This window comes from Arachis hypogaea, chromosome 16 (assembly GCF_003086295.3).
Source record: "Arachis hypogaea cultivar Tifrunner chromosome 16, arahy.Tifrunner.gnm2.J5K5, whole genome shotgun sequence".
NCBI lineage: Eukaryota > Viridiplantae > Streptophyta > Magnoliopsida > Fabales > Fabaceae > Arachis > Arachis hypogaea.
In genome coordinates this window covers 87,317,423-87,333,425 of record NC_092051.1, presented here as the reverse complement: position 1 = coordinate 87,333,425, position 16,003 = coordinate 87,317,423, and positions in this window count along the sequence as shown.

Genomic DNA, 16,003 nt, shown 5'->3' with positions numbered 1-16,003 from the left:
GAATCACTGTAGTTCCCAATGAGAAGAACAAACTAATCCCTACAAGGACCGTCACAGGATGGCGGATGTGTATAGACTATCGGAAACTCAATGAGGCTACACGAAAGGACCATTTCCCCCTCCCATTTATGGATCAGATGTTGGAAAGACTCGCAGGACACGCATATTACTGTTTTCTTGATGGTTATTCAGGATATAACCAAATAGTGGTTGATCCCAGAGACCAAGAGAAAACTTCATTTACTTGTCCATATGGAGTGTTTGCCTACAGGCGCATGCCATTTGGGCTATGTAATGCACCTGCGACTTTCCAACGCTGCATGCTTTCTATCTTCTCAGATATGATAGAGAAATTCATCGAAGTTTTTATGGATGATTTCTCGGTATTCGGAGATTCCTTTACTAGCTGCCTGAGTCACCTTGCCTTAGTATTAAAAACGTGCCAAGAGACCAATCTGGTCTTGAACTGGGAGAAATGTCACTTTATGGTGACAGGAGGAATAGTCCTTGGCCATAAGGTTTCTAACCAAGGCATTGAAGTGGACAGGGCTAAAGTGGAACTTATTGAAAAACTGCCTCCACCCAGTGATGTCAAGGCAATTAGGAGCATTTTAGGGAATGCTGGCTTTTACAGAAGATTTATTAAAGATTTTTCAAAGATAGCCAAGCGCTTAAGCAATCTCCTTGTATCTGATACACCATTTATCTTCGATGAATCATGCATGCTAGCATTTGAAAATTTGAAAATAAGGTTGTCCTCTGCTCCTATCATTTCCCCACATGATTGGAACTTACCATTTGAATTGATGTGTGATGCATCTGATTTTACAGTTGGGGCAGTGTTAGGATAGAGGAAAGATAACTTAGTCCATATGATATACTGTGCTAGCAAAGTCCTCAATGATACTCAAAGAAATTATACCACTACTGAAAAGGAGTTGCTAGCAATAGTTTTTGCATTTGACAAGTTTAGATCGTACCTCATCGGTGCTAAAGTGATTGTTTTCACAGATCATACAGCACTTAAATACTTGTTTGCCAAGCAAGAATCAAAACCAAGACTAATAAGATGGATCTTATTGTTGCAGGAATTCAATATTGAAATTAGAGACAAGAAAGGAGTAGAGAACAAGGTAGCAGATCACCTATCCAGAATCCCACATGAGGAAAGTGGAACACATGATACAAGTGTGAACGAGCTCTTCCCTGATGAGCAGCTGATGATAGTTCACAAAGCACCATGGTTCGCAGACATTGCCAACTTCAAGGCAACTGGGGCCTTACCTCCAGAGATCAATAAACATAAAAAAAGGAAGCTCATGAATGATGCAAAATACTTTGTCTTGGATGAGCCATATCTGTTCAAGAAGTGTTCAAATGGAATCCTTAGAAGATGTGTTTCAGAAGAAGAAGGACGAGAGGTCCTATGGAATTGCCACGGCTCATGCTATGGAGGCCACTTTGGAGGGGACAAAACTGCAGCAAAGGTGTTACAAAGTGAATTCTTTTGGCCCACCCTTTTCAAGGATGCCAAAGAACTAGTAAAGAGCTGTAATGAATGCCAAAGATCTAGAAACTTGCCCAAAAGAAATGAGATGCCACAAAATTTCATCTTGGAATTGGAACTGTTTGATGTGTGGGGAATCGATTTCATGGGACCATTCCCAACCTCATATTCAAACAAGTACATCTTGGTAGCAATGGATTACGTTTCCAAGTGGGTAGAGGCTATTGCAACCCCAATAAATGATAACAAGGTGGTCATGAACTTCCTCAGGAAGAATATCTTTAGCTGGTTTGGAGTCCCACGAGCACTGATCAGTGATGGAGGGAGCCATTTTTGTAACAGACCACTAGAAGCTCTTCTCCTACGATATGGGGTAAAATACAAGGTGGCCACGCCTTACCATCCCCAAACAAGTGGGCAAACGGAGATATCCAACAGAGAGCTAAAGAGGATTCTGGAAAAGACTGTGGGTGCATCAAGAAAGGATTGGTCAAAGAAGCTGGATGATGCTCTTTGGACATACAGAACAGCATTCAAAACTCCACTTGGAATGTCCCCATATCAACTGGTGTATGGGAAAGCTTGTCATTTACCACTGGAGCTGGAACACAAAGCTCTCTGGGATCTCAAGATACTAAATTTTGACAGCATTACTGCTGGTGCAAAGAGGATCCTGCAACTGCAAGAGATGGAGGAATTTAGATCTCAAGCCTATGAAAATGCCAAGATTTATAAAGAAAAGGTGAAGAATTTTAGTTTTCATTGGGTTAGGGAGCTCTGTTGTAATTTGATGGATCAATTTTAGTTTTCATTCTCCTTCTTCTATCTTTTCTCTTGATTTTACTAAAAAGCTTTCGATCTTCATCCAATTGGGTAGTTATCTTGGAAAAGAAGCTATTCATACTTGGATGTCTTCTGAACCTTGAAAGAGGAATGAAGGGATCATGCTAGAAATGCTTTCTCATGCTGGACCAATTTGGGTTTGGATGGATATGTGACTATAATTCTTCCAACACTTGATTTGGGAAATGCATGTGGTATAATCAGTGACCATACTTCATCTCTTCTCATGAGCAATTGACCAAGGAATTGGCTATTAATCAATATTTGAGAGATTGAATTACAAGGAATTGTAATTCGATCACTTAAAATTGCCAAGGAGATCAATGAATGCATTGATTGAGGAAGAGATGAAAATGAATTTGATCCGGAGAATGCAACATCTCCTGAGCCCAATGAACTCCCCATTTCTGATCTTACCCATTCTCTTTAATTTCTGCCATTTATTTTTATGAGCAATTGCTCCATTCCCATTTAAGATTCTGCAATTTACTTTCCGCCATTTACATTCAGCTCTTTATTTCTAGCATTTATTGTTTCCGCTATTTACTTTCCCTCCATTTAATTTTCTGCAATTCTCAACTCAAATTCTGGTTCGCTCAACTAGAACATTCCTTTAATTTAAGTTGCTTGACCAATCAATCTCTGTGGGATTCGACCTCACTCTATTGTGAGTTTTTACTTGACGACGAATTCGGTACACTTGCCGAAGGAAATTTGTTGCGAGACAAGTTTTCCGCGTATCACTCAGCTTTGCTAAAGTCCCCAATTAGAGGTGTCCAGGGTTCTTAAGCACACTCTGTTTTTGCTTTGGACCTTGACTTTAACCGCTCAGTCTCAAGTTTTCACTTGACACCTTCACGCCACAAGCACATGGTTAGGGACAGCTTGGTTTAGCCGCTTAGGCCAGGATTTTATTCCTTTAGGCCCTCCTATCCACTGATGCTCAAAGCCTTGGATCCTTTTTATTACCCTTGCCTTTTGGTTTTAAGGGCTATTGGCTTTTTGCTCTTGCCTTTTGGTTTAAAGAGCCTTTGGCTTTTTCTGCTTGCTTTTTCTTTTTTTTTCTATTTTTTTCGCCATTTTTTTTTCTGCATGCTTTTGTATTCACTGCTTTTTGTTGCTTCAAGAATCATTTTTATGATTTTTCAGATTATCAAATAACATGTCTCCTTTTTCCTTATTCTTCAAGAGCCAACACATTTAACATTCATAAACAACAATTTCAAAAGACATATGCACTGTTCAAGCATTCATTCAGAAAACAAAAAGTATTGTCACCACATCCAAATAATTAAACTAGTTTCAAGGATGAATTCGAAACCATGTACTTCTTGTTCTTTTGTAATTAAAATAGTTTTCATTTAAGAGAGGTGATGGATTCATATTCATAACCTTAAGGCATAGACACTTAGACACTAGTGATCATATAGTAAAGACACAAACATAAATAAAACATAAAGCTCAAAAATTGAAAAACATGAAAATAAATAAACAAGAAGATTAAGGAATGAGTCCACCTTAGTGAGGGTGGCGTCTTCCTCTTCTTGAAGAACCAATGGTGCTCTTGAGCTCCTCTATGTCTCTTCCTTGTCTTTGTTGCTCCTCCCTCATAGCTCTTTGATCTTCTCTGATTTCATGGAGGATGATGGAGTGCTCTTGGTGCTCCATCCTTAGTTGTCCCATGATAGAACTTAGTTCTCCTAGGGAAGTGTTGATTTGTTCCCAATAATTTTGTGGAGGAAAGTGCATCCCCTGAGGCATCTCAGGGATTTCATGGTGAGGAATGTCCTCATGCTCATGTTAAGGTCCATGATCTCTTATTTGTTCCATCCTTTTCTTAGTAATGGGCTTATCCTCTTCAATGAGGATATCTCCCTTTATGTCAATTCCAGCCGAATTGCAGAGGTGGCATATGAGGTGAGGAAAGGCTAACCTTGCCCAAGTGGAGGACTTGTCAGCTACCTTGTAAAGTTCTTGAGGTATAATCTCTTGAACTTCCACCTCCTCTCCAATCATGATACTATGGATCATGATGGCCCGGTCTATAGTAACTTTAGACCGGTTACTAGTAGAGCATTGAATAAACTCTAGCCATCCCCTAGCCAATGGTTTGAGGTCATGCCTTCTTAGTTGAACCGGCTTGCCTCTTGAGTCAATTTCCCATTGAGCTCCTTCCTCACATATGTCTATGAAGACTTGGTCCAACCTTTGATCAAAGTTGACCCTTCTTGTGTAGGGGCGTGTGTTTTCTTCCATCATTGGCAAGTTGAACGCCAGCCTTACATTTTCTGGACTGAAATCTAAGTATTTTCCCCAAACCATAGTGAGCCAATGTTTTGGATTTGGGTTCACACTTTGATCATGGTTCCTTGTGATCCATGCGTTTGCATAGAACTCTTGAACCATTAGGATCCCGACTTGTTGAATGGGGTTAGTGAGAACTTCCCAACCTCTTCTTTGAATCTCAAGACGGATCTCCAGATACTCATTCTTTTTGAGTTTGAAAGGAACCTGAGGGATCACTTTCTTCTTGGCCACAACTTCATAGAAGTGGTCTTGATGGACCTTAGAGATGAATCTCTCCATCTTCCATGACTCAGAGGTGGAAGCAATTGCCTTCCCTTTCCTCTTTCTAGAGGTTTTTATGGCCTTAGGTTCCATGAATGGATATAGAAAAACAAAAAGCTATGCTTTTACCACACCAAACTTAAAATGGTTGCTCGTCCTCGAGAAAAAGAAGAAAGAAAGAAGTATAAGAAGAAGAAAAATTGAGGAGAGGGAGAGAGAGATGGTTTCGGCCAAGGGGAAGAAGAGAGGGTTTTGTTGTGTGAAAATGAAGAGGGAATGAGGGTTTTATATAGGAGTGGGGATGGGATTAGGGTTCGGCCATTTAGGGTTGGGTTTGGGAGGGAAATTATTTTTAATTTAAAGGTAGGTGGGGTTTTTGGGGAAGAGAGGATGGATGTGATTGGTGAAGAGGTGATTGAGAAGAGTGATTGAGTTGATTGGTGAGGGATATTTGGGGAAGAGAGTTATGGAAAGGTGTGAAGAGGAGAGAAGAAGTAGGTGGGGATCCTGTGGGGTCCACAGATCCTGAGGGAATCCTGTGGGGTCCACAGATCCTGAGGTGTTTGAGGATTTCTCATCCCTGCACCTTTTAGACGTGTAAAACGCCCTATATATGCAATCCTGGCGTTTAACGCCAGACTGCAGTATGTTTCTGGCATTAAACGCCACTTCCTTGCTTGTTTTGGGCGTTCAACGCCAGTCTATAGCATGTTTCTGGCGTTGAACGCCAGTATGGTGCATGTTTCTGGCGTTTAACACCAGCTTTCTTCTTGGTGCAATCCTGACATTTAAACGCCAGACTGCTGCTTGTTTCTGGCATTTAACGCCAGTTTCATGCTTTGTTCTTGCGTTAAACGCAAGCCAGATGCTCCTTACTGGCGTTTAAACGCTAGTAAGCCCTTCCTCCAGAGTGTGCTATTTTCAATGCTGTTTTTCATTCTGTTTTTGATTTTTCAGTAGTTTTTGTGACTCCACATGATCATCAACCTAATAAAACATGAAATAACAAAGAGAAAATAATAAAAAATGATTAAATAACATTGGGTTGCCTCCCAACAAGCGCTCCTTTAATGTCAATAGCTTGACAGTGAGCTCCCATGGAGCCTCACAGATAATCAGAGCAAGGTTGGAACCTCCCAACACCAAACTTAGAGTTTGGTTGTGGGGGTTCAACACTAAACTTAGAGTTTGGTTGTGGCCTCCCAACACCAAACTTAGAGTTTGACTGTGGGGGCTTTGGTTGACTCTGCAGTGAGAGAAGCTTTTCATGCTTCCTATCCATGGTTACAGAAGGATATCCTTGAATTTTAAACCCAAGGTAGTCCTCATTCAGTTGAAGGACCAACTCTCCTCTGTCCACATCAATCACAGCTCTTGCTGTGGCTAGGAAGGGTCTTCCAAGGATGATGGATTCATCCTCATCCTTTCCAGTGTCTAGGATTATGAAATCAGCAGGGATGTAAAGGCCTTCAACCTTTACTAACACATCCTCTACTAGTCCATAAGCCTGTTTTCTTGAGTTGTCTGCCATCTCTAATGAGATTCTGGCAGCTTGCACCTCAAAGATTCCCAGTTTCTCCATTACAGAGAGTGGCATGAGGTTTATCCCTGATCCAAGGTCACATAGAGCCTTCTCAAAGGTCATGGTGCCTATGGTACAAGGTATTAAGAACTTTCCAGGATCCTGTTTCTTCTGAGGCAATCTCAGTTGATCCAGATTACTCAGTTCATTGATGAGCAAGGGAGGTTCATCTTCCCAAGTTTCATTACCAAATAATTTGGCATTCAGCTTCATGATTGCACCAAGATACTTGGCAACTTGCTCTTCAGTAACATCCTCATTTTCTTCAGAAGAAGAATCTTCATCAGAGCTCATGAATGGCATAAGGAGGTTTAATGAAATCTCTATGGTCTCCAGATGAGCCTCAGAGTCCTTTGGTTCCTCAGAGGAAAACTCCTTATTGATCTCTGGACATCCCAAGAGGTCTTCCTCACTGGGATTCATGTCCTCTCCCTCCATTGTAGGTTCGGCCATGATGATCAATTCAATGGCCTTGCACTCTCCCTTTGGGTTTTCTTCTGTATTGCTTGGGAGAGTACTAGGAGGGGTTTCAATGATCCTTTTACTCAGCTGGCTCACTTGTGCTTCCAGATTTCTAATGGAGGACCTTATTTCATTCATGAAACTTAGAGTGGCCTTAGATAGATCAGAGACTATGTTTGCCAAGCTAGATAGAGTCTGCTCAGAACTCTCTGTCTTTTGCTGAGTGGATGATTGAAAAGGCTTGCTATTGCTAAACCTGTTTCTTCCACCATTATTAAAGCCTTGTTGAGGCTTTTGTTGATCCTTCCATGAGAGATTTGGGTGATTTCTCCATGAGGGATTATAGGAGTTTCCATAGGGTTCACCCATGGTTCTCAGGATCATAAGCTTCTTCCTAAGAAGATGCCTCTTGAGTACTGTTGGATGCAGCTTGCATTCCATTCAGACTCTGAGAAATCATATTGACTTTCTGAGTCAATATTTTGTTCTGAGTCAATATGGCATTCAGAGTATCAATTTCAAGAACTCCCTTCTTCTGAGGCATCCCATTATTCATAGGATTCCTTTCAGAAGTGTACATGAACTGGTTATTTGCAACCATGTCAATGAGTTCTTGAGCTTCTGCAAGCGTTTTCTTTAGGTGAATGGATCCACCTGTAGAATGGTCCAATGACATCTTTGATAATTCAGATAGACCATCATAGAATATATCCAGAATGGTCCATTCTGAAAGCATGTCAGAAGGACACTTTTTGGTCAGTTGCTTGTATCTCTCCCAAGCTTCATAGAGGGATTTACCTTCTTTCTGTCTGAAGGTTTGAACATCCACTATAAGCTTACTAAGCTTTTGAGGAGGAAAGAACTTGGCTAAGAAAGCCGTGACCAGCTTATCCCAAGAGTTTAGGCTATCTTTAGGTTGAGAGTCCAACCATACTCTAGCTCTGTCTCTTACAGCAAACGGGAAAAGCATAAGCCTGTAGACCTCGGGATCAACCCCATTGGTCTTAACAGTATCACAGATCTGCAAGAATTCAGTCAAGAACTGAAAAGGATCTTCAGATAGAAGTCCATGAAACTTGCAATTCTGTTGCATCAGAGAAACTAATTGAGGTTTAAGCTCAAAATTGTTTGCTCCAATGGCAGGGATTGAGATGCTTCTTCCATGTAAATTGGAATTAGGTGCAGTGAAGTCACCAAGCATCCTCCTTGCATTGTTATTATTTTCGTCCATGTCTCCTTCTTTTTCGAAAATTTCTGTCAAATTTTCTCCAGAGAGTTGTGCTTTAGCTTCCCTTAGCTTCCTCTTCAGAGTCCTTTTAGGTTCAGGATCAGCTTCAAAAAGAATGTTCTTATCCTTGTTCCTGCTCATATAAAAAAGAAGAGAACAGAAAATAATAGGGATCCTCTTTGCCTTAGTAGAGAGAGGTTCCTTTATGTGAGTAGAAGAAGAAAAGAATATGAGAAGGAGAAGAGAAAAACTCGAACACAGAGAGGGAGACGGGGTTCAAATTTTGAGTGGAAGAGAAGTGTTAGTAGATGAATAAATAAATAGAAGGAGATTAGAGATGAGAGAAGAATTCGAAAAATTAACAAAATAAAATAAAAATACTTTAAATTTAAATTTAAAATTCGAAAATTAAAATTGAAATTAAATTAAATTAAAATTAAAACAATTAGTTAATAATAAAAAAAGAAATTTGAAAAAGAGGGAAGGAATTTTCGAAAATTAAAGGTAGAGAGTTAGTTGGACAGTTTTGAAAAAGATATGATTGAAAGAAAAAGATATGATTGATTGAAAAAGATTTGAAATTTGTTTTTGAAAAAGATATGATTGAAATTGAAAAAGATATGATTGAAACAAAAAGATAAGATTGATGGAAAAGGATTTGAAAATCAATTTTTAAAAAGATAAGAAGTTAGAAAAGATTTTGAAATTGATTTTGAAAAAGATGTCATTGAAACTTATTCTGATTTCAGATTTGAAAATGAAATTTAAAAAGATTTGATTTTTGAAATCAAAGTTAATTACTTGACTAACAAGAAACTAAAAATATATGATTCTAGAGTTTAAAGATTGTACCTTTCTTACTAGGCAAGTAACAACTTAAAATTTTTGAATCAATCACATCAATTGTTAGTGAGATTTTCGAAAATATGAAACAAAAATAAGAAAAAGATTTTGAAAATAATTTTTGAAATTTTCGAAAATCATAAAAGAAAAATGAAAAATATTTGATTTTTGAAAAAGATAGAATTTTTAAATTGAAAATTTGATTTGACTCATAAGAAACAACTTGATTTTAAAAATTTTTGAAAAAGTCAACTCAAATTTTCGAAATTTATGAGTGAAATAAGAGAAAGAATTTTTTTTATTTTTGAATTTTTAATAATGAAAGAGAAAAATAATAAAAAGACTCAATGCATGAAAATTTTGGATCAAAACATGTGATGCATGCAAGAACACTATGAATGTCAAGATGAACACCAAGAACACTTTGAATGTCAAGATGAACACCAAGAACTTATTTTTCAAAAATTTTCAAGAAAAGAAAACATGCAAGACTAACTTAAAAATTTTTATTCTTTAGACATTAACAAATTGAAAATGCATATGAAAAACAACAAAAGACATAAAACAAGAAAATATGAAGATCAAACAAGAAGACTGGCCAAGAACAACTTGAAGATCATGAAGAATGCAATGCATGAAACTTTTGAAAATAATTTTTTTTTTTAGAAAATTAGAAAGATGCATAAAAAATATTTTTGATTTTATGATTTTATAAATTTTTTTGGTTTTTTTTTTCGAAAATTATTTTGGGAAAAACAAAAAAGAAAAAAATTTTTTATATTATTTTCGAAAATAAGAAATAAAAAGCTTAAAAATAAAATAAAATTACCTAATCTGAGCAACAAGATGAACCGTCAGTTGTCCAAACTCGAACAATCCCCGGCAACGGCACCAAAAACTTTGTGTGCGAATGGATATCTTAGAATAGGAATAAGCTTGAATTGAATAGAAAAATAGTAGTACTTTGCATTAATCTTTGATGAACAGCAGAGCTCCACACCTTAATCTATGGTGTGTAAAAACTCTACCGTTGAAAATACATAAGTGATAAATGTTCAGGCATGGCTGAATGGCCAGCCCTCACAAAAGTCTAAGATGGCATAAAACTAATCAAAGATGATCAAAAGATAGTAAAAAGTCCTATTTATACTAAACTAGTTACTAGGGTTTACAGAAATGAGTAATGATGCAGAAATCCACTTCCGGGGCCTACTTGGTGTGTGCTTGGGCTGAGCATTGAGCTTTACACGTGTAGAGGTCTTTCCTGGAGTTGAACGCCAGTTTGTAACCTGTTTCTGGCGTTTAACTCCACTTTGCAACCTGTTTCTGGCGTTTGACTCCGAAATGCAGCATGGAACTGGCGTTCAACGCCAGTTTACGTCGTCTATCCTTAATCAAAGTATGGACTATTATATATTTCTGGAAAGCCCTGGATGTCTACTTTCCAACGCAATTGAGAGCGCGCCATTTGAAGTTCTGTAGCTCCAGAAAATCCACTTTGAGTGTAGGGAGGTCAGAATCCAACAGCATCTGCAGTCCTTCTTCAACCTCTGAATATGATTTTTGCTCAAGTCCCTCAATTTCAGCCAGAAAATACCTGAAATCATAGAAAAACACACAAACTCATAGTAAAGTCCAGAAATGTGAATTTTAATTAAAAATTAATAAAAATATACTAAAAACTAACTAAATCATACTAAAAACTATGTAAAAACAATGCCAAAAAGCGTATAAATTATCCGCTCATCAGCTATACAGCTAAGGAATGGAAAGATCTTGGTGAAAGATGAAGGAGCAACCAAGAAGCCAAAGGAAAATGATAAGAAGCAAGCTGAAAAAGAGGAAGCTAGCAACAAAGAAGTAATAGCAAGCAAGCAAACTTTAGAGAAGCTCAAAGAAAAGGGAGAACAGCCACAAATCTCAAAAAAAGGGGAAGGAAGCAATGGAAGAACCAACCAGGGAACAAAGGTAGGGAGTGAATTTCACACCTCCATTGCCATATCCCCAAAGGTTCAACAAGGAGACTAAGGACCAACACTTTCCTAAATTCCTTGAAGTCTTCAAGAAATTGGAGATCAACATCCCCCTGGCTGAGGCATTAGAGCAAATGCCCCTATATTCCAAGTTTTTGAAGGAGCTTATCAATAAAAAGAGAAGTTGGCAAGAGAAGGAAACAGTGCTTCTCACTGAAGAATGTAGTGCCGTAATTCAAGGGGGTATCCCACCAAAGCTCAAAGATCCAGGGAGTTTTTTAGTTTCATGTACCATAGGCAAGATGACCTTAGACAAAGCTCTCTGTGACCTTGGTGCTAGTATTAATCTGATGCCTTTATCAATGATGAGAAAGCTTGCCATAGAAGAACTCAAACCTACCAGGATGTCTTTGGTGATGGCTGATAGACCAATCAAGACACCCAATGGCATTGTGGAAAATCTATTAGTGAAGGTTGGAGAGTTTATCTTCCCTGCATACTTTGTAATTTTGGATACATAAGAGGAAGGAAATAATTCAATCATCTTGGGAAGGCCATTTCTAGCCACAGCCAGAGCCATTATAGATGTAGAGAAGGGAGAGATGATCTTCAGGGTGCACAATGAGAAAATGGTCATCAATGTCTTTAAATCAATGCAACATCCTCCTGAGCAAGAGAACTACATGAAGGTGGATATGATAGAAAGTCTGGTAGAAGAAATGTTAGAAGCCACTTGCCTTGAGCAACAGGAAGAAGAAATAGAGGAGGAACAAGAAGAAGAAGTGGTAAAAATCTCCATTAAAGAAAAGGAGAAGGAGAAGCCAAGATAGGAGTTGAAACCCCTTCTCCCTCACCTCAAATACATATTCCTCGGAGAGGAAGAGGCCTTGCCAGTGATCATTAACTCTTCCTTGACTATGGAAGAAGAAACAAGGTTGGTTGAAGTGTTGAAAGCTCACAGAACAGCCTTGGGTTGGACAATTGAGGATATCAAAGGCATTAGCCCAGCCATTTGTATGCATAAAATTCTGTTGGAAGAAGAATCAAAGCCTGTAGTTCAACCTCAAAGAAGGCTCAACCCAGCCATGAAGGAGGTAGTTCAAAAAGAAGTTATGAAGATATGGAATGCTGGGATAATTTTTCCTATCTCTGACAGCTCATGGGTGAGCCCCGTTCAAGTTATACCGAAAAAGGGAGGAATGACAGTCATCACCAATGAAAAGAATGAGTTGATCCCCACCAGGACAGTGACTGGGTAGAGAATGTGCATAGACTATAGGAGATTGAATGATGCTACAAGGAAAGATCACTTCCCTCTGCCCTTCATTGATCAAATGCTGGAGAGATTGGCAGGCCATGCTTACTACTGCTTCCTAGATGGATACTCTGGGTACAATCAAATAGTGGTGGACCCCAAGGATCAAGAGAAGACTTCCTTCACATGTCCATTTGGAGTTTTTGCCTACAGGAGGATGCCCTTTGGGCTATGCAATCCCCCAGCCATCTTTCAAAGGTGTATGCTTTCCATTTTTTCTGATATGGTGGAAAAATTTTTAGAAGTCTGCATGGATGATTTTTCTGTCTTTGGCAATTAATTTAACACTTGCTTGCATCATTAACTCTTGTTTTGAAAAGATGCCAAGAAACTAATCTGGTATTGAATTGGGAGAAATGCCATTTCATGGTTCCTGAAGGGATAGTTCTTGGGCATAAAGTGTCATGCAAAGGTAAAGAAGTTGATAAAGCTAAAATAGAAATTATTGAAAAAATTCCTATACCTGTTAATGTGAAAGCAGTAAGGAGTTTTCTTGGGCATGCTGGCTTTTACAGGAGGTTCATCAAAGATTTTTTAAAAATAGCAAAACCATTGAGCAATTTACTAATGATTGATACCCCCTTCATCTTTGATGACAACTGTAAACATGCCTTTGAAACTTTAAAGAGAAAACTCATTATAGCACCAATTATCACACCCCCTGATTGGAACTTACCTTTTGAACTTATGTGTGATGCAAGTGACCTTGCTATTGGTGCTGTGCTGGGGCAAAAGAAAGACAAGTTGCACCATGTCATATATTATGCCAGCAAGGTGTTAAATGAAACACATAAAAACTATACCACCACTAAGAAAGAGCCTTTGGCAATTGTATATGCATTTGATAAGTTTAGGCAATACTTGATTGGTTCAAAGGTTATAGTATATACTGACCATGCTGTTCTCAAGTATTTAATGTCTAAACAGGATTCAAAGCCAAGGCTTATTAGGTGGGTGTAGCTGCTACAGGAATTTGATATTGAAGCGAGAGATAGGAAGGGAAGTGAAAATCAAGTAGCAGATTATTTATCAAGAGTACCACAAGAAGCAAATCAGGATAGACCACAACAAGTAAATGAGAATTTCCCTGATGAGCACCTTTTCCAAGTTCAAAAAGCACCTTGGTTTGCTGACATAGCAAATTACAAAGTGGGAAGGAAGATACCCCAAGAATTCTCCAAGCAACAAGTGAAGAAGCTACTCAATGAAGCAAGGAGGTTCTTGTGGGACATACCTTTTTTATTCAAGAGATGCTCTGATGGAATGATTAGGAAGTGTGTTCCTGAAAATGAAATGAAAGATATATTATGGCATTGTCATGGTTCACCATATGGTGGACACTTTGGACCAGAGAGAACAGCTGGTAAAATACTGCAGAGTGGATTTTACTGGCCAACCATCTTCAAGGATGCCAGGGAGTTTGTTCACCAGTGTAATGAAGGCCAAAGGACTGGAGGATTAACAAGAAGAAATGAAATGCCTCAAAATTTCATTCTTGAGGTAGAGCTATTTGATCTTTAGGGCATAGATTTCATGGGGCCCTTCCCTCCTTCTTACTCCTTCAAATACATTTTGGTAGCTGTGGAATATGTCTCAAAGTGGGTGGAAGCAATAGCCACAACCACATGTGATGTACAAATTGTTCTTCAATTCCTAAAGAAGCACATTTTCACTAAATATGGAGTACCTAAGGGACTTATAAGTGATGGTGGTGGTCATTTTTGTAACAAGCAGATGGAGAAACTCCTTCACAAATATGGAGTGATTCATAAAGTAGCTACACCATACCACCCTCAAACCAATGGCCAGGCTGAGCTTGCAAATAGAAAATTGAAGAGGATTTTAGAGAAGACAGTGGGAGCAACCAGGAAAGATTGGGCCAGAAAATTAGAATTTGTACTTTGGGCATACAGGATAGCATTCAAAACTCCTATTGGGAAGTCCCCTTTTCAGCTGCTATATGGCAAATCTTGTCACCTCCCTGTAGAACTTGAACGTAAAGCTTTTTGGGCCACTAAACTTCTCAACCTTGATTCTCAAGCAGTAGGGGAGAAAAGGCTGCTACAATTAAATGAGTTGGATGAGTTTAGGCTAGAAGCTTATGACAATGCTAACATATACAAGAAAAAAGGCCAAGAGGTGGCATGACAAGAAGATCTCAAGGAAGGAGTTCAAACCAGGACAGCAAGTACTCCTATACAACTCCAGGCTCAAAATTTTCCCTGGCAAGCTTAAATCCAAATGGACTGGCCCTTACCTGGTGACAAAGGTGCTCCCTTATGGAAGCCTTGAACTGTTAGATAAAGCAACAAAAAGTCAGTTCACAGCAAACGGGCATAGAGCAAGGCCGTATTTAGGAGGTCAATAGAACAAGGAAAAGGAGGTTCAGAACTTAAACAGACCAAAGAATGAAAGATGTCAAGCAAGTGACAATAAATAAGCACTTGTTGGGAGGCAACCCAACCTGAGGTAGTTTTCTTTTCATAGCTATTTCAATAAAAAGGTTAATTATTTTTATCTATATTGCAAGAAGCTAAGTTTGGTGTTTCACGCCAAAACAATTTGAGGGAGAGTGAAGGATTTTATGTTTGGTGTTCCACCAAAAATCTCATTTGAAAACACTCTCTCACCTCCTGCATAAAGAGTTGCTAGCTCCAAGCAATCAGATAAACCATTGAACCATTGTTTGTCTTTTAGTTTTTAGCTTTATTACCTTTAGCAAGGAAAAAGGATTTCACATATGGTTAATTTGCTGCATGAGAAACATTGGCAAGGAACTAAGTTTGGTGTTCACACACCAAAGTAAGTTCAAAAGCCCATAAATAAGCCTTGCATACTAACCAGTTGCCTAAAGGGCTTGAGAAGCAAGCAACTTTTGAGAATCATGCAGGAAAATAGCCAATATTTGAAGACAATCTGCATTATGACTCAAAAGGGACACAATAGAAGGAAGAATGAAAAGCTGTAACCCGACAGGTTGTATTCACACTTGATTCTTGTTGTGGTGAAATGTTTTAATTCAGGGATTCCTTTATGTCTGGCTAAAGTGTTCATTTAGTTACAAGTGGAAGTTTTTTCTAAAGAAAGTGATCTGCATAATAATTGTCATCCCTCATTATCTTAGATTTTCTTTTGTTTCCTTGCTGTTTGAATAAAAGAGAGATATTTGAATTAGAAAAGTGAATGTTCAATGTTACAAAAGTTAGGATGAAAGTTAGTGGTGGTATTTGTTTGATCCAATTGATAGCTCATAAAATAAATCCTGCATAATGACATGTTCTTTGAAGCTTAAGCTAGTTTGCTGCTATGATCTTTCAATTAATGAAAGTCCCTTGAGAAAGAATCAAAACAAAAAGAAAAAGAAAAAAAAGGGGAAAAGCCAAGAATTGGCAAAGAAACAAACAATAAGGCTAGACAACAATAGCTTGGACCCTAGGACACATGCCTGTGGTGTTTTTGTTCTAGGATATGCTTGGACAAGTAAGTTCTAAGGAGTATTTCAAAACTTGGCCACTTAGATCAACTGATTTGGGATTGCCAACTGAAAGTCCACAATAAAGAGCAACCTAGCTACAAAACACTTAGTTATCCAAAGAGATGCTGGGCATCAATGATCCTAGGAAGAAAAAGGTGAGCCATGTGCCTGTGGTGAAGGAATGTTGAGCACAACTAAGCCAAAGGC